The 19,519-nt window shown below is 48.9% G+C and overlaps 1 protein-coding gene across 3 annotated transcripts in view; it reads left to right on the top strand.

Moving 5' to 3' along the window:
* The window catches only part of SH3BP4 (SH3 domain binding protein 4), a 104,002-nt gene that overhangs the window by 8,841 nt on the left and 75,642 nt on the right, over nucleotides 1-19,519 (top strand). The window contains exon 1 of one of the 3 annotated variants that reach the window (XM_033229807.1): nucleotides 18,326-18,518. The exons of the other annotated variants lie outside the window; for them this stretch is intronic. The gene's annotated coding sequence lies outside the window, so the exon portion shown is untranslated. Of the gene's footprint in view, nucleotides 1-18,325; nucleotides 18,519-19,519 lie in introns of those variants that run through there. 3 annotated transcript variants of the gene reach the window in all.

The following is a 19,519-nucleotide window of genomic DNA, read 5'->3' as shown; positions in this document are numbered from 1 at the left end:
CAATCACGTATGAAACAGCCTGATTTGCAAAATTGAAAGTCGTCGTACGCAGGAAAATCCTTGGTAAGAATTTCATGGCTCACGCATCACGTTCTTCTAACATTGTTTTTTGTTTCCCAGCCATTGTCAGGGAACAATAGCTGGAATGACGTTTTCACAGACTGCAATATGAGAAGTTCCTTTTTCCAGTGGAGGCTCCGTGGCTCTTTGTTGGGACCTGGTTCATTGCGGGGACATCACAGTGGGAAACAGCAGGGGTGGTCTCAGCCCCACACACCTGTCTGTGTCCGAATATTTGGCTTATCTTCCTGTTATGACCTCGGACACATTTTTGTATGTCTTTGAGGCTCAGCCTTCTGATCTCTAAAATGGTGACCATCATACTTTGCTCCTGGAGTTGGACAGTTTAAATGAGATCACACTAAATGCCACTGTACTGTTATTTGTGGATTTGGCTGCATCATTGTCCCTGTGGTTTTTGTTGTTTGTTTTTGAGACGGAGTCTTGCTCTGTCACCCAGGCTGGAGTGCAGTGGTGTGATCTTGGCTCACTGAAATCTCCACCCCCCGGGTTCAAGTGATTCTCCTGCTTCAGCCTCCCAAGTACTTGGGATTACAGGTGTGCTCCACCATGCCCAGCTACATTTTGTATTTTTAGTAGAGATGGGGTTTTACCATGTTGGCCAGGCTGGTCTTGAACTCCTGACCTCAGGTGATCCACCTACCTCAGCCTCCCCAGGTGCTGGGATTACAGGCCTGAGCCACTGCGCCTGGCCCCCATGTTGGTTTTGAGTCCCATACTTGTCAGCATGCAGTTCTTCATGCCTTGCTTCTTTTGTCTTGTGTACATGTGCTGTAGTTTATTCTTAGATACTGAGTTAATAGAGTTTCTGTGATGTTCCAGCATCTGAGTTGAACAGAGTGTAGGGCTTTGTTGTTCTTTTGGTGCTCAACTTGACCTTTAAAAAGCATGTAGGTGTGGACCAGGGGCTTGATGCGGTCCTAAGTGTCTAAATAAGATTTAGGGCTCATCCATGCTGACTTTGCCCAGTTCCTGAAGTTCCTGGAGGAGGTGGGGTGGTGGGTGTGTGAAGAGAGGGATGTGTTTGATGAGGCCACAGGTCCCCGACCTGGGGTGGAGTGTGGCTCTGGCGGGTGGCATAGAAGGACCAGCAGCAAGTGCCGGAGGCCCCTGTGCCTTTGTTTGCAAGAGGTCTTTACCTGCCCTGACTTCTTGGATGGGGTGGGGAGGTGAGAAACATGTTTTGTTCACTGTAAGTACTTTATAGACGTATGAGTTGTTTTCGGAATTGTTCCTTGTGATTTTCTTTTGTCTTTTTTTTTTTCTGGAGGCAGCATCTCCCTCTGTCACCCAGACTGGAGTGCAGTGGCCCAATCTCAGCTCACTACCACCTCCGCCTCCTGGGTTCAAGTGATTCTCCTGCCTCAGCCCCCGTAGTGGCTGGGATTACAGGTGCACACACCACGCTTGGCTAATTTTTGTATTTGTAGCAGAGACGGGGGTTTCACTGTGGTGGCCAGGCAGGTCTCGAACTCCTGACCTCAAGTGATCTGCCCGCCTTGGTCTCCCAAAGTGCTGGGATTACAGGTGTGAGCCACTGTGACTGGCCTCTTCTTTAAAAAACAAAGCAAAACAAAAAAACCCTTTCTGCTTATGTATTTTAAATGACTCAATAAATTACAGGTTTGTACATGTTTGTTTTAGAAACACTAGAAAATGTAAAAGGAAAAGAAATTCACATCAGTGGAATTCTGCCACCCACGATGACCCCTCTGGACACTTGCATATGTGTCTTTCAGATATTTTTGCCTGGAAGTATAGAGCTTTCAGACAAAAACAGGCTGGGACAATGAGTGGTCTTCCCTGTGTATCTGGCATATAGCAATTTTTCAATAAGTATTTGTTGAATGAATACTACCCTTTTTTTTTTTTTTTTTGAGGCTTTTTGAGTATCGCTGTGTCGCCCAGGCTGGCTCACTGCAACCTCCGCCTCCTGAATTCAAGCGATTCTCCTGCCTCAGCCTCCCTAGTAGCTGGGATTACAGGCACTTGCCACCATGCCTGGCTAATTTTAATATTTTAGTAGAGACAGGGTTTTGCCATGTTGGCCAGGCTGGTCTTGAACTCCTGATCTCAAGCGATCCACCTGCCTTGGCCTCCCAAAGTGCTGGGATTACAGGCGTGAGCCACCGTGCCCAGAAATACTATGCTTTTAAAAATACCTTTTATCTAAAATTGTTGACATATTTTCAGATCAATAAATACAGATTTACATCCTCATTTTTCATGTCAGGTTTGTATAGGTAAGTACCCTGTTTAACAAGCGTTTATGAATAGACACTTCCCAGTTATTTTGAAATTATAAACAACACTGCAATGAAAGTCTCTGATATATAGATTTTTCCATGCATATTAAGTTTCTCCTTTGAATGAATCTTTTACTTTTATTGTGCTTAAAATCTGTGAAGAACTTCTAATTATATTAATTGTTGGGTGACTGTGTAATTACTATACAGAAAAGCACCTCAAAAGGGAGTCATGTTGGGAAGAGTTCCAGAATCTGTTGTATAAAACTTGGTGAACTTGTAAGAGCAGCCTTATTCATTCCCATCCTTTTGGGGGAATGCTTTCTGTTTCTCCAGACCCTGATGTGCTTTGCGTCCTGTGCTTTTGGAGTGGGAGGTTGGGTAACAGGATCACGTTGATGCTTTCAGCGCCTACTTCAGTTTTGGGATGCACACATACGTGCCAGCTTCAGAAACAGTAACATCTGGGAGTAACTGTGTGTCCTAGAGCTCAGGAGGTGTTTCTGCTGGGAGATCTTCAAGGCCCACTCCTTCCTAGAAGGGGATGAGTGATGTGTTCAGCTTTGGAACTGTCGTTGCGAGCTTCTCCGGGGTCATGTCGTCATGGGTGTCCAGAGTGATTTTGTGGCTGTGTCACTTGATCAGCTGTGACAAGACAGACTGCAGTTGGATCTGGCATCCGGTAAAAGCGCAGACTTGGTTTTCAGGACTTCTGGGTTCACTAAGGGGAGAGTTTGTCATGCCTCCTGCTGATTGCAAGACTGTAATTTGGATCTTTGACTGCGGTCTGGTGCCGCAAGCCTTCTTTCTGGCAAGGGAGGAAAACAAATTTATGGGCGGAATATTTTTTGGCCTGTCTCCTGTGCGTAGTTTTGCACAGGGGCCTGGCTGCCTCCTCGGGTCTTGGCACTGCAGTATTTGTGAGTCATCCACCTATAGGTAACATGAGGCAGCACTTTGGGGCTTTGTGAAACCTCAGCTAGGCGGGTAAGGGACTGGCCAGCATTCCCAGGACACCCCAGGGGCTGCCTGGAAGCAGGAGACTGTCCATGAGTTCTGGTTTTTTGTTCTGAGTGTGGGGGACACCTTCAGGAGGCTGGGAGGGGGCCCCGACATCAAGCCTGAGAGCTGACCCCTTTTCTAACTCTCTGGGACATGGTCCTGGCTCTTCCCCTCTTCCTCTTCACGCTTTAACGCCTTTTAATTCCTTGACTCACTGCCGAGCCCCTCTGGATTCCAGGTGGAGGAGATAAATGGGGAGCCCACCAGACACAGCATCTGCTCACAGGGAGTTCGCTACCAGCACGGGAGAAGGGGCGTTAAAGTGCACCAGGGGAAAGGTCAGGGCTCGTGAGGTTGTGTTGGGGGTCAGGGCAGGATCCCCAAAGAAGTCCCACTAAGTAGGGGGACCTGAGGAATGAGCAGGCCAGGAAGTGCGTGGTGATTTAGGGGGGCAGTGGACTGGTAGGTTCTGGGCAGGGTGACTTGGTGAATCCAAGGAACCAAAAGGGGGCCATAGTGAGACCCCTTCCCAAGAGCTCCTGGGAGGGATTCCGGGGCAGGTGGCTGGATCGGACAGGTCCTTCTGCGCTTCCCTAGCTTTGAACTTGTATCTAAGGGCACCGAGAAGATGCGATTAGATGTGTAAGCACGACTTGAAAGGGGCCAGGTGACCTGCCCGGGGTTCCCTGGCACAGGAGGTGATCCGTCCATCATCGAGGCGTGGCGGGGAGGCTACCCTGTGCACCACATCCTGTTCCAGACCCCCATCTTCACAGCCCTGGCACTACGTGTAGCAGAGTCGGTCTCCCAGCCCAGCGCTCCCGTGACCCACATGTGGTACTTCTCCCTCCCGGCCTGCTGTGAGATTCTTATAAAATTGTCTCCGATTAACCACCCTGTACAGCTTTTAAAAGTTACTTTTATTACCCAAAACAACCCTTCAGAAACTAAGCTGACCGTTGAATCATTAAAGGAGTCACAGCATTCTTTCATCCCAGAGGGAAAAAAGTGTTGAAGAGGAGACTGTCCAGTGAAAACCACGTGAGAGGCACCCAGCATCAGTGCACCTCTCTCTGGTCAGCTGAGTCCTTGAACTCCTCGGCAGTTCCCCCTCAGGGAAAGTCAGTGAACAGGCCGTGTCCTGGCTTTAATTGTCAGTTTCTGAAACTCGCCGGGCTGGGTGGTCAGACTCCTGACAGCCACTGTCTCTGCACTCCCGTGAGCTGCTGAGTTTACTGGCCATTCAGAGAGACTTCTGTGTTGAACCCACATGAATCTGGCTAATCCCATCTCTTCTGTGAAAACTTGAATACAGCCTTCTGCTGCAATAGGAAAACCGGCTGTCCTTAACTTGCTCAGAGGAAAACCATTGGTGTTTCAAGGTGAAAAGGAAATGGTGAAAAGCTGAGAGATGATATCATAAACACTGAATTTTTTGTCATTAGTGAAATTGTCTAGAAATTGGCTGCTTGCTAAATTGGGAGTCGGATTGTTATTCTGGGAAGATGGGGGTTATTTTCATGAGCAGGAAGATGGGTAAAATGGCAGTGATTCCCACAGCGAACCTGTGTTGGAGGGCTGTGACTAACAGGTGAGTAACATTCGGGACAAAATTCTGATTTACTGCTTAGCCGATGATTGCCAATTAGGCATTATGGGAAAAACTTGCGCTTGTGTGACTTTGAAAGTCAGGTTGTTTGTTGTCCTCTTGTGCTACTAGGAATTGCAAATAGGCAACGCAGTAGAGCTTGCAAATAGGGTCTGGAAGGGAATGTACAAAAATAACAATTGTTGTTTGGGTTGAGATTTGGCCTGGCGAGGTTCAGGATGGTCATCTCCTGCCCAGCCACACCTCACCCCTCCCATTGTCTTTAAGGAAACAAAGTAAACTGTAAATTTAAATACTTTGGGAGAAAAGAGGAGAAATAGGCTGGGCACGGTGGCTCACGCCTGTAATCCCAACACTTTGGGAGGCCAAGGCAGGTGGATCACTTGAGGTCAGGAGTTTGAGACCAGCCTGGCCAACATGGTGAATCCCCATCTTTACTAAAAATGCAGAATTAACCGGGCATGGCCTATAATCCCAGCTACTCAGGAGGCTGAGGCAGGAGAACCGCTGAACCCAGGAGGTGGAAGTTGCAGTGAGCCGAGAGTGTGCCATTGCACTCCAGCCTGGGCGAACAGAGCAAAACTCTGTTTAAAAAAAAAGGAGGAGAAAGGGAGGTGGTGGCTAAAATTTGTAAAGCAGCTACAGGCAGTCACTGTATTAGGTTATTTCACTTCCTTAATCCTCAGGAAAACTCAGTGGAGTAAATGGTTTTGTTTCCATTTTATGATGAAACTAAAGCCAAGAGGATAATTAATGTGTCCATGAACACAGCAAGTATCTGAAATACCAAACAGTAAATCTTGTGTGTGGCACTCAGGTCTGGATATTAACCGAGGGGAATTGGAGACACAACGCACCGGCATGTTGCTTTTACTTTTCTGCAAACTCTATTTCACATTCTGTGTTTGAGGATGCCTGTGACTTGGACATCATTTTGACTCTCTAATATTCCTTTGAACTATAAGGGTCTTTTGAAACTTTGAAAATGGTTCTTTTCATTGGCAACAAATAGCCCTGGTGTCAAACTAATTGAACATTGCCTGCTGGCAGAAAAGGTAAAAAAAGCTTTGCTTAATGAAGGTAACATTATTCTTGATAATAGAAATATTAAAAATATGTAATCCTACTTTGCTAATTAATCATGTTTGTGTATTCCATCTCTCTGATTCTTGTTTGGTGTTCATGCGTAACGCATGTATTATGCTTACAGTAATAATAGTAATAGAATAGGGCTGCATGCCATCCTGTGTTTTCAGCACTTTACAACTTTACAACACAAGAGGGGAGGGACTCTTTCTCTGTTTAACAGATCGGGAAACTGAGGAACCATAGAGTTTAGGGACTTGTGTGAGCTGGGAAGGGCAGAAGCCAGGAGTTAAGTCCTGGCTGTCTCAACCATGATACTGTTCTCCCCGACGCGGGCTGCCAGGTCTCGATTCCAGGGTGAACAAGGTGCTTAACTGGGACCAGACTGGGGAGCAGGATGGGCTGTGTTGTGGGAGGTGAGGAACCTGAGGTCCCAGATGAGGTGTGAGGATGGGCGGGAGATTGCCAGGTGGGTAGTCAGGAGGATGAGTCCAGACCTACAGCAGGAGCCACTCCTTGGAGGATGAGGGGAAGGCCCTAACACCAAGAGGGTATGGAGCTGGGGTCTCACCACTGCACCCTCACACATGGGCTCCCTATCTTCCGTGCCAGCTTGGAGTCTCCTGCAGCAGTCCTCGGCCTTCCAGCCCTGCGGCTTCTGCTGCAGCCTTACACTTCCCTAAGTGGTACTGGAGCTGCGCTCATTGCAACAAGGAATTCTTCTCATGGCTTCATATCCGTGTCAGGTTTCCTCTTTCCCGTTCCTCCCTGGCTGCCCGGGTTCTTGGTGCTCACCTCTGCACAGACAGGTGTCACTGAAGCCCCTCACCTTGTGACCTGGGGATGCTGAGTCCTGCTTTGGGAGGCGTGGCACAGGGGCAGCCACAGTGGACCCTTGGTGGAGATGATCAGAGCCAGGATCCCTGCCACCCTGAGTGGCGGATGCTGCAGAGACACTATACCTGAGAAGCTTGCCCTCAGGTATCTGTACGTTGTGGGGTTTCTCTGATTGGCCGTTGTGTGTTCATCTAAGAATTAGTGCATGGCGGGAAGCTCCCACCCAGATGGTGAAGGCACCTGCTGGGTTTCCTTCCACCTGTGGAGTAGCCCACTCCTTTGCTTGTTCAGTTGAGGGCGACCACACCCAGGTCCGCCTGGTTCCACCAAGCGGTCTGTAGCTGATGGAGTGAAGGGAGCAGCTGGGCTGTAGCCGGGTGGTCAGGGATCTGGTCAGCTCGGTGGTAGCAATGATAATAGATGGAGTGTTCTAGGTTTTCCCCTTTAGAAATCTGAACTCTACTCAGGGAATATTTGTTAGTAGCAACCTCAGTAGACTCATGAGGTGGGGATTGGAGGCTTGTGTTTCCATGAGGGGCTGCAGAAACACAGCCACCTTGTGCCCAATGGGTTTGTAGAGCCAGATAGAGCCTGGGGTATTCTCCATGTACCTTCTAAGGAGTCTTTAACTCAAGAGAGTTGTTTTCTTTCTTTCTTTTTTTTTTTTCAAGTTGTTTACTCTTATTTTCTAGTTACCTTCTAGAATTATTGCACTGGGGCCAGGTGGTGTCTAGTACAGGTTTTTACTTCGGGGAATTTATTGAAATTTTCTTTGGCCGAGAATGCCTTCAGTGTTTGTGGTTGCTCCTTGGATACTTGCAAATCAATTGTATTTTCTCTGGGACATGGGGTTTCAGATAGATCGGTTAAATCAAGCTTGATTGTATCGTATTTCACATCGCATGCCACGTGTCTTGTCTGTTGGACTGTCAGGTCTCAAGAGACAGGCTTGGGTTTCCCTGTGTGGCTGCTGCTTTGCCCTTTCCCTGATCCTCACTCACAGCTTTTACCATATGTTTTAGTCGTTCTTTCAGCATAATTGGATGTTTCCGTTGCTTTGCAGTTTTACCAGTAGAGAAATCCTGTGTGTGTGTATTTCATACTTTTCCTGATACCCTTTTGTTGCCTCCCTTTCTAGGTCATTTGTTGTGGTTTTATTTTATGCAAACAGTGTGCAAGTGATTCCTTCTGCTGGTTTTCATATTTGGTGTTGGAACTGACTCCACTGGTTTCATCACTGCCCTCTTACATGAAGATGCCATCTTCTAGAGCTCTTTCTTCCTTTATGATTTGGAAGTGAGACCAGCCACCCTGGTTCCAGGCGACTTTGCTGTTAGCTTTAGAAAGGAGAGAGTTCAAGCTCGTCCCAGCCCAGGGCTACTTCCCCCAGGGCGCCTCCTCCCGGTAGCCACAGGGGAACTTTCATTTAAGAGGTTCTAATTTTGTGTTGTTGAAGCTGCCAGTCTTCTTAGGCAGATTGGCAGCATAGGATATCTCATTTATTGGCTTTTTGCAGAATGTTGTGGGTGGTTTTAGTTTTGTACTTTTGGTGCTCTGATCTGTGGGGTGGCTTTGGGGAACAGTAGAGTCTGGGTCTGTGCCACTTCCTCGTGCTCAGAGTCCCCTCCCCTGAAGTTTGGAAGTTGCATGCCATCATGTGCAGTCCTGGGACGTCCCAGTGCGTGCTGGCTCTGAGTAGGTGGCTCTGTGACCCTGGCCTCTGTCTGGGAGGCTACCCTTGTGCCTCCTGCCCATTCATTCATTGATTCGCTCAGCAGACACGCGCAGGCTGCCTTCAGTGCCACTTGTGGCCTTACTGCTGTTCCAAGGACTGAAAACACAGATCTGATCGTGCCTCTTCCTGGCCTGCAGACTTCCGAGGACTTCCTGGTTTTACAGAATAAGCCACCAGGTTTCCACACAGCACACGGAGCCTGCCAAGCTGGACTTGGAGGGTTTTATCCAGAGCCTGCGCCTGCCCTGCCTCCTCCAGTGGGCCCCTAAGATGCCTGTGGGTCCCTTCAGGGAAGCATGTGTGCACCCCAGCCTCTCCCTTACTGCCTCTCCCTGGTGGGACCTTCCTTCTCAGCTTTCAGGCTGAAACACGTGGGTGTGTGCACACTCTCTCACATATACACTCACACACACTCACACAGAAATACACACACACACTCTCATATACACTCTCGCTGTCTCTCTCACACACGCACACACACTCTCACACATACTCACACACACATAAACACATACACTCACATACACACACTCTCGCTCTCACACACATAAACACACACACTCACACACACACATAAACACACACACGCACACTCATACACACACTCTTGCTGTCTCACACTCACATACTCACACATACAGTCATACACACACACAAACACACACACTCACACACACTTGCTGTCTCTCACACACTCTCTCACACTCACACACACACACACACACTCACACACACACTCTTGCTGTCTCACATTCTCACACACACACACACACACACTCTTGCTGTCTCACACTCTCACACACTCACACACACATAAACACACACACTCTTGCTGTCTCACATTCTCTCACACACACACACTCACACACACACACTCTTGCTGTCTCACATTCTCTCACACACACACACTCTTGCTGTCTCACACTCTCACACACTCACACACACACACACATAAACACACACACTCTTGCTGTCTCACATTCTCTCACACTCACACACACACTCACACACACACTCTCACACACACACATACTCTCTCACACTCACACACACCCCTCTTTGTTTCTAGAGCGCTTCTGCTTTAGTTCTAGCTGTGTTGGTCAGAACTCAAAACACTTGGGAACGCTGAAGCTGAAGGACTGGCCGGATAGAATCTGAAATGTGGAGAAGCCTTAACCCATCTGTTAACCCATCCCACCTTGGTGGGACTTCTCCTACTCCTGTGCTTCAGAATCAAGTGTGAGGGTTGAAGATATTGCTCAGGTCCTTCCCCTAGAGATTCCATTGGCCTGGAGCTGGGACCTCTGCCTTTTTAATTTTACAAGCACCCTAGGTGATTGGATAGGCCCAACTGGCATTGAAAATGAGCAGTTTAGACAGTTACCTCCTTTGGAATACGTGTCTTGAGTGGTATCATTTCTGAGATCATGTTTTTTCAAAACTTTGGGTGTGCTTAACTGTTTTTATTATAGGAATAATAAAAGCCTTTGTAGTCATTCCAAATATTACAGACACATAGAAAGTGAACAGTGAGTCACCCTCCTTTCCTGGAGCGCCTTCCCCCAGGGTGCCGGTCTTGCATTCCACCGCTAATTCCAGCTAATTGGGGTGCACTCTTCAGCTGACTTCTGTTGTGTAGGTTTCCATGTCTGTATTCCCAGATGGGATTTATGTGTCGTTTTCTTTTTTGTTTATTAGCGCTGGGGATCGGGATCACTTTTTGCTTAGGAAAAGCAATTGGAGAGAGGGTTGACTTTTTTTTAACTGCTTTAGAATTGTTTTGTGGGTTATCAAGTCCAAATGGAAAGAAGGTACATGTGGTAATGGCATTAGCATGAGTTACCAGACACAAATTTCTTCAGAGACTGCATGAAGACGACAAAATAGGCTACTCAATATGGCCTTCCCTCGCTGCCTTTAAAAAAAATTCTAAAATTGTGGTAAAAGACATAATATAAATGTTATCATCTTAACCATCTGGAAGCATACAGTTCAGTTGCCTTAAGAGTTGGGTAGCAGAATCTTCACCACTTTTTCATCTTGCAGAATGAAAATTCTGTACCCGTTTCCTCCTGTCCCAGCTCCTGGCACCCACCATTCCACTTTCTGTTGCTATGGATTTGACCACTACAGTTACTTCATATAGGTGGAATCATACAGTATTTGTCTTTTTGTGATTGGTGTATTTCACTTAGCATCATGTCTTCAAGGTTCATCCATGCTGTGGCCTGTGAGGTTACAGTTGAAGGCTGCATAATATTCCATTATATGTATGTGTTATATTTTGTTTATCCATTCATCTGTCCGTGGACATTTGAGTTGCACCTCCTGGCTATAGTGAATAATGCTGCTGTGAATCTGGGTATGCAGACATCTCTTCGAGACCCTGCTCCCAGCTCTTTTGGGTATATTCCCAGAGGTGGAATTGCTGGATTATATGGTAATTCTATTTTTAATTTTTTGTGGAACTTCCATATTGTTCTCCATAGCATTCACTCCATTTGGCGTTTCCTTCGACAGTGTACAAGGGTTCCGGTTCCTTCACATCCTCACCAGCATTTGGTATTTTCTGTTTTTTTTGACAGTAGCCGTCTCAACAGGTGTGTGGTGGTCTCTCATGGTGGTTTTGATTTGCATCTCTCTGACGACTCATGATGTTGGCCAGCTTCCCTTCTTTAAACTGCATTTATTCACTTAAAGTTTCTGTAAAGTTTTCCTTTTTCGTTTCCCTTCTTTCTTTCTTTCTTGAGACAGAGTCTTGCTCTGTCGCTAGGCTGGAGTGCAATGGCGTGATCTCGGCTCACTGCAGCCTCCACCTCCCAGGTTCAAGCGATTCTCCTGCCTCAGCCTCCAGAGTAGCTGAGACTATGGGCGTGCGCCACCACACCCAGCTAATTTTTGTATTTTTAGTAGAGACGGGTTTCACCATGTTGGCCAGGATGGCCTCAGTCTTTTGACCTCATGATCCGCCCTTCTCAGCCTCCCAAAGTGCTAGGATTACAGGTGTGAGCCACCGTGCCTGGCCCTTTTTTTTTTTTTTTTTTTTTGAGACAGTGTCACCCAGGCTGGAGTGCAGTGGTGCCATCTCAGCTCACTACAACCTCTGCCTCCTGGGTTCAAGTGATTGTCATGCCTCAGCCTCCTGAGTAGCTGGGATTATAGGCATGCGCCACCATGCTTGGCTAATTTTTGTATTTTTTTGGTAGAGAGAGGGTTTTACCATGTTGGCCAGGCTGGTCTTGGACTCTTGACCTCAGGTGATCCACCTGCCTCAGCCTCCCAAAGTGCTGGGAAGCATGGTGGCTCATGCCTGTAATCCCTTCAGTTTTTTTTTTTTTTTTTGTAGAGATGGAGGAGGGAGGAGGGAAGCTGAGGCAGGAGGCTCAGTGAGCCCATCAGTCTGAGACCAACCTGGGCAACATAGTGAAACCCCGTCTCTACATAAAAATACAAACACTTAGCTGGGCAGGTGGCATGCGCCTGTAGTCCCAGCTACTGGGGAGACTAAGGTGGAAGCATGGCTGAGCCCAGGAGAGGATGATTGAGCCCAGGAGATCAAGGCTGCGGTGAACTGCGATCATGCCACTGCACTGCAGCCTCCAGCCTGGGTACAGAGCAAGAGCTTGCTTCAACAAAAAAGAAAAAAAAAAAAAAAGAAAAGTTAAGCTCAGCACTTTGGGAGGCCGAGACGGGCGGATCTCGAGGTCAGGAGATCAAGACCATCCTGGACAACATGGTGAAACCCCGTCTCTACTAAAAAATACAAAAAAAAACCTAGCGGGGCGAGGTGGCGGGCGCCTGTAGTCCCAGCTACTCGGGAGGCTGAGGCAGGAGAATGGTGTGAACCCGGGAGGCGGAGCTTGCAGTGAGCTGAGATCCGGCCACTGCACTCCAGCCTGGGCAACAGAGCAAGACTCCGTCTCAAAAAAAAAAAAAGAAAAAGTAAAGCTCAAGTGAGTTGTTTTAGATAGTGTGTGTTTCTTTCATTGCACATTTGCTCGGGGAGCTTATTTCTGAACAGACTGCAGGGAGAAGTTCCTTCCGTGGAAAGTGGGAACGAGCCTTTTTCCTGGCTTTATTCTTCCAAAGCCACCTGTACCCTTGCAGATTGTTGAGAGTGAATGTTGTTGAAGTATGTTGTGTTGAAAAACACATGCGGAACACAGACATCACTGCAGACTCAAGGGCTGAGACTCCAGCCTCCTGGTGACTCTAAAGTATGGCCAGCAATTGTCCTTTTGTCTGTTGGTGAGTTACATGTGTATCGTAGAAGATGTAGAAAATAGAGCCTCAGAAAGAAATTAAAAATCATCTGACTTCTCTTAACTCCATTACTGTGAGCTCAATCACACAGACATTCTTTTAGGATTGGGGTCATTTGTGTTCATATCTGCACGCTGCTTCTTTCACTGGGAGGTTACTGGCGGTGCTGACGTTCCCCACACACCATCCACCTATGAGCAACCCCCGGTGGGAGGTGGAAGGCCAACTTCCGGGGAAGTTATTTTCAGTGCTGTTTTGTGACCCCTCACTGATGGAACACAATGGTTCACCTACCCCTGTGCCCTCCCAGTTTTAACATTTTCCTTGCCAATCTTCCTTGCTAAGATTGGCATCTTTGCAGCATTTCTAAGCAGTAGGTACAGCTTCACTTTGCAGAAGTCATTCCAGTGCTCTGTCCTGAAATCAAGTCATCGAGGATTTGTTGACCACCTCTTATGCGGGAGGCACCAGTCAGTCCCAAAGCAGTTTGACTTTCTGAGGCGGTCATATGCAATACGTACCCTCCTGAACTGACGGTACCTACCCTTCCTCACTTAATTCAGCTGTAGAAGCCCTTCTATCGAAAGCCCAGATTTTTTTTGTTTTGTTTTGAGACTCGGTCTTGCTCTGTTGCCCAGGCTGAAGTGGAGGGCACAAGGATGAGTGACTTCTGGGCTCAAGGGATCCTCCTGCCTCAGCCTCCTGAGGAGCTGGCCAACAGCCATGTGCCACCACACCCACCTTAGTTTTAAAACTGTTTTTGTAGAGGGTTTCCCTGTGTTGTCCAGGCTAGTCTCAAACTCCTGGGGTCAAGGGATCCTCCTGCCTCAGCTTCCCAAAGTGCCAGGACTATAGGTGTGAGCCACTACCTGGCCAAGCCTGGATTTTTGGGAGACTGTGAGGCTGCACTGCCGACACAAGCCAGTCTCCAAGTGCTCCGGGTCTAGTAAGTCAACAGGGGAGGCTTTTAGAACTCAGCAGCTCCTCACTGGTCCTGGGAAAACTCATTTAGCAATTTGTGAAGGGCCTGGCGTGGTGGCTCACGCCTATAATCCCAGCACTTTGGGAGGCCAAGGTGGGTGGATCACTTGAGATCAGGAGTTCAAGAGCAGCCTGGCCAACATGGTAAAGCCCCATCTCTACTAAAAATACAGAATTAGCTGGGTGTGGTGGTGCACACCTGTAATCCCAACTGCTCAGGAGGCTGAAGCAGGAGAATCACTTGAACCCGGGAGGCTGGGGTTGCAGTGAGCCAAGATCGCGCTATTGCACTCCAGCCTGGGCAAAGAGTGAAACTCTGTCTCAAAAAAAAAGAGAGATTTATGAATCTCATGAACTCCTGCCCATTTCACTGCTCCATAAAGTGCTGCGTTGGTGAAATGGGCAGGACATGCAGCTCTATGGACACGTAGCCCTGGAGCTAACAGGAGTATCCTGCATCCCACCACAGGATGTGCTGAGTCCACTTGGAAGCCCAGAAAAAGCCTCCGTGTTTAGCCCTTCAGATCTTGCCTTAGTGTTGGGCTGGCACAGGCCTTCTGGTGCTCAGAGTCCCCGTTCCCTGGTTGCATTTTGCAGTAACAAAGGCTCCATGCAGTCTTCGACCCAGGGCGTTCACAAGCTCTCTTAGCTCTGAAAAATCGAGGGGTTCCTTGCCAGCTTCTCTGACTCCTCTCTGCCTCCTCTTTGTTCCTTGGCTGGTGTTGGGGTACTTTTTGGCCAAGGGTGAGGGGAGGGGAAGGAATCTGAGCCCGTCAGTGTGCCCACACTGGGGGTGCTGCAGGTCGCGTTTCACCCTGGCACACCCTGCCTGCCCGTGACGTGGCGATTTGTTATGGGGATCATAATAAAACAGTCTGATTAGAGGCATGTGAGAAGCATGCCCAGCACACATCTCAGTCCCGTCCCTTGGAGCAGGCCAAGCTCGGGCAGCAGGCAGCTGCCTTGCAATTCTCAGAGTTTCAGGAACTGGACAGGGGAAGGTTGGCTTGCGATGTATTTCTCTGGATTCGTTTGGTGCGGGGATTGAGTATTTCTGGTGGAGACAGTTGTTGGAGAGCTCCTGGGGAGACAGGCATTTTGTGGTTGGTTGCATTGTTATCCCACAGGGAATTGGTTTCTTGCCTCTAGAAAATGGCAGTAACATCGGGGACAGCAGCAGTCGCAGGACGGCAGATGCGTCACTCAGGGTGCAGGGTGCTGTGGCTGGAGCTGCTGCTGTTCTCCCTTTCACTGGTGGAGAAGCCAGGCCTGGGGAGGTGCCAGCACTTGCTGAGGTCACAGCAGCCAGACTTGAGCCCAGAAATCTGTCTGTACCTAAGCACAGTGTCTCTTACCTCCAGCATCTGAGTCCCATCATCTGATGTGGCTTTAACCTCAGGATCGGGCCTAATTCTAGAATCCTACCTGTGAGGCAAGCACTGTGAGTGACTTCATTTCATATATGGGGAAACTGAGGCACCAAGCAGTTTGCTCAAGCTTTGAGGGTCAAAAATTGAATGAAAGTTGTTTGAGGCTGGGAGCTGTGGCTCATGTCTGTAATCCCAACACTTCAGGAGACTGAAACAGGAGGATTGCTTGAGTCCAGGGGTTCAAATCCAGCCTGAGCAACATGGTGAAACCCCATCTCTACAAAAATATGAAAATTTTTTGGTAGACTACAGGCATGGTGGTGTGTGCCTGTAGTCTCAGCTACCCAGGAGGCTGAGGTGGGAAGATCACCTGAGCCCAGGAGATTGAGGCTGCAGTGAGCTGCAGTCATGCCATTGTGCTCCAGCCTGGGCAACAGAGCAAGACCCTCTCTCAAAAAAAATAAAAGTAGCTTGACCAGGAACATTCAACCTTAGTTTCCCCCTAACCTCTAGTGGCTTCCCCGCTTCTCTGCTTAAAACAGGCTATTTCTTTTCTCCAGCCTCAGCTTCCTGTCTCCTCAGCTCCATAGAAACTGAGCTCCAGGTTACCCCAGCAGCAGCCCACCTGGCCAGCTTTGAAGGGCTTGGGCAGGACAGGTGGTATCTGGGCCTTTCTCCCAGAAATTGCCTTTTTATAAATGCAGGCCAGTCTGTCACCTTTATTTATTCATTCAGTCACTTAGATTTTAAACTCGTGTTGAGCTTATAGTCAGCTGACAGTTCTGAGTATCTCACTTAGATTTTTATGGGGTGACAGGGCCGGTGTGTACCAGGTTAAGGTCTCTGTTGCATTTTATGGGTGGCTGCCTGCAGTTAAGCAGGGCTACCGTCTCTTGGCCCCGGGCTTCTTTTTTCGTGATAAATACAGAAGCCGATGTTTACCCGCTTCTGGTAGTGGACATAGGGGCATCTCTGAGCAGAAAGCAAGCAGGGGCCTGCGGAAGGGGTTAAGAGGGGCTAGACAGGTGACCAAGGTCACCATCGCATGGATAAGTCACACTGATGGCATCGTGTGGTGAGAAGGGCACTTGCCTCTGTGGTCTTCCTCAGTAACACACAACCCAGTCTAACTGGGAGAAATACATGAGGCAAACCCCAGCCGAGGGACGTCTTACAGAATACCTAACCAGGCCTCCTCTATACTGTCAAGGTCACCCAGAACACACAATGTCTGGGGAGATGCCCTAGCCAAGAGGAGCTTAAAGAGACACGACACGTAACGTCGTGTGGCGATCTGGATGGGATCCTGGAACAGAAGAAAGGACCTCAGGGACACACATAGGAGACCCGGATGAAGGACAGGCTTTATTGTTTGATGTTAGTGCACTGACATCCATTGTGACAAAAGTGGCCCTCCTGTAAGACATTCACAGGGAAACCGTGTGGTGGGAGGCCTGTGGGAATTCTCTATATTATCTCCACGACTTTTCTATGAATTTAAATCTATCCTAAAAGAAAAAGCGTATTTAAGAAAACAGGTAAGAGTGGTTAGGACGACTGGTCGGAGCCCGGGGTTCCAGGCCTGACTCTCTGCACCCGTGTCCGCTTCAGGCAGGCGACACTGGGCACCCCCTGCCAGGGAGAAGCCCAGGGTCCCCACTCCCTGGCCGGGAACTTCCCTTTCCTACAGACCCTCGCTTGGTGCGCCATGGCAGGTGGGCCCAGGACTCCCAGTTGGGCCGAGGCCCATCTCTTTTCCCAACAGCACGTCTTTTGTTCTCTGCAGCCCAGACGTGCAGAGGTGAGCCACCCTCCTGGCCAGTGAGGAGCTTCTAAACACAGAGACAGATCAGCTCTTTGCCAAGTGAACTTGAGAACCAGAGCAGAGCTGCAGGGACAATGGTGCATTATTAAACGGCTCTGAAACTCAGAGCCCAGAGCACCCGGCTCTGGGGTGATTGGCAGGTGTTGGACCTGTGGCTGTGGCCCCGGCCCCCACTAATCCCATTACCGACTTAGGGGGTGAGTGGATGGAAAATAGGATGAGAGTGTCTCTCCCCCAAAGAGGGCTGGTTCAAGTGTGAATATTCACAGCCACACCGAGGCACCTGCTCCTTAGATGTTTTTTTTTGCTTATGCAGTCAGTGCACAGAGTGAGCCCTGCACTGGAAAAGACACGCACGTGCATGTACACACACACAGGCGCACACACACACACATGCGTGCACACACACAGACCCTGAGGCCCTGCTCTTGACTTTCTAGTCTTAAGAAGGGGTCACCGAGGCTGTGTCCTGCAGCTGCCAGTGGCCAGTCTGCCCCACTCGGATGGTCTGTTTTATTTATTTATTTATTTATTTATTTAAGATGGAGTTTGGCTCTTGTTACCCAGGCTGGAGTGCAGAGGCACTATCTCTGCTCACTGCAACCTCCACCTCCTGGGTTTAAGTGATTCTCCTGCCTCAGCCTCCTGAGTAGCTGGGATTACAGGCATGCACCACCACACCTGGCTAATTTTTGTATTTTTTAGTAGAGATGGGGTTTCACTGTGTTCGCCAGGCTGGTCCTGAACTCCTAACCTCAGGTGATCTGCCTGCCTCAGCCTCCCAAAGTGCTGGGATTACAGGTGTGAGCCACCACGCCTGGCAGTCTGTTTCTATTTTGACATTTCCTCACTGCACCTGGAGAAGAGCTTCATTCATTCATTCATTCGTTCATCCATTCATTCATTCATTAATTCATTCAACAAGTACCTGCCAGCCTGTGCAGCAGTGTTGCCAGGTGAGAAGGGTGGGTAAAAATGCAGGGACCCCCTCACTACGGTCACTGCAGGACCAGGTATTCTTTTCCTGCACCCCACAGTGCCCTGTGGCCCCACTGGTCATCCGTCCAGCACTCTGCTGGCTGACTGGTGCGGTGAACTCTCTGGCTGGGCTCCTTTCCTGCTGCAGGTGCTGCATCTCTTTCTTAAGCCTGTGTAGAAAGTTCTTTTGTCCGGGTGACATTGGCGTGATTGAATCAGTGCCAGGGCCAAACAGGATGTGGTTCTGGGCGACTCCCAACTCCCAGCAAATCCATGGTTGTTTTCAGTTGCCTTAAGAAGAATAACTGAAACAGAGACAAACGCCCCAATGGTAGGGTGCTTCGAGGTCCTGGAGGGCAGCCCTGGCCCTGTGGAGAGAGACCGAGCTCTGCAGCATCCGTGGCCTGCATTTGAAACTGAAGGGCAAGAGGCTGGTGAACTCCGAGAGTCATGCTGCAGCACGGAGGAACAGGCTGAACCTCTGGAGGAACGGCTCTACCTCCAGGTCAGGCTAGAGGCTTTTGCATTTGGTTTGGCGAGGAGAGACAGCAGGATTTCTGGGTGCTGGACATGCTTCTGGGTCAGAGCTGGTGTGTTTCTTTGCAGGGCAAGGTGGACAGGAGGCAGGGATGCTGGGGAGGCATCTGCTGCATTTGCTGAAGTTTCACAGGGTGCAGAGCTCCTGTCCTCACTGTTCCGTGGGGTGCCAAGGAGCAAGCCATGTAGTTCCTGAACTTTGAGTAGATACAGATAATATTTGAAAATATTTGGGAATGTTTACACAATCACAAAAACAATGAACACTTGCATAGCCACTACTCAGGCCAAGAAATGGAACTTAACTTTGAAATTCTCTTTGCCCCTCCCAATCCCAGCTCCCTGCTGCCGATCCTCTTCCCTCCCTGCAAAAATGTGTTTATCGGATAAACCTGAAGCATTTAAGGGAGTCCCTGTCCTGAATTTCGCGGTTGTCATTCTCTGCTGTTTTTTAGTTTTACCACATGGGGTTGTGTTTCTAAGCAACCTCATTTGTTTTTGTTTTTAACTTTTAGATACATGGAATCATGCAATATCTTTTGTGGCTGGCAGACTCTGAGGTGGCCTTCAGTGATCCACACCTCCTGGTATTCACATCCTGTGAAGTCCCCTCCCTTTGGTGTGAGCCCAGCTAGCAACTTGCTTCTAATCAATAGGATGCATCCAAGTTGATGCTGCGCCTTCCTCCTGTGATTAGGTTATGTGGGCTTAGAACTTCCTCCTTGACAACAGATGGTCTCCCCCACTGGCTGTGGTGGTGCGGGCTGCCATATAGAGAGGCCATGTGGCAAGGAACTGAGGGTGGCCACCCCCTGGCAGCCAGCATGCAGTTGAGGCTTCAGTCCCATGGCCATGAGGAACTGGATGCTATAGCAAGCAGGTGACCCTGGAGGACCCCTCCCCAGTTTAGCCTTGAGATGAGACCCCAGCCTGGGCCAAGATCTTGATGGCAGCTCTGTGAGAGGCCCT

The sequence above is a fragment of the Trachypithecus francoisi genome, unplaced genomic scaffold, assembly GCF_009764315.1.
Source record: "Trachypithecus francoisi isolate TF-2019V2 unplaced genomic scaffold, Tfra_2.0 Lachesis_group13, whole genome shotgun sequence".
Lineage (NCBI taxonomy): Eukaryota > Metazoa > Chordata > Mammalia > Primates > Cercopithecidae > Trachypithecus > Trachypithecus francoisi.
Note: the sequence above shows the minus strand (reverse complement) of the source record. Positions and strands in the feature narration are given on the sequence as shown.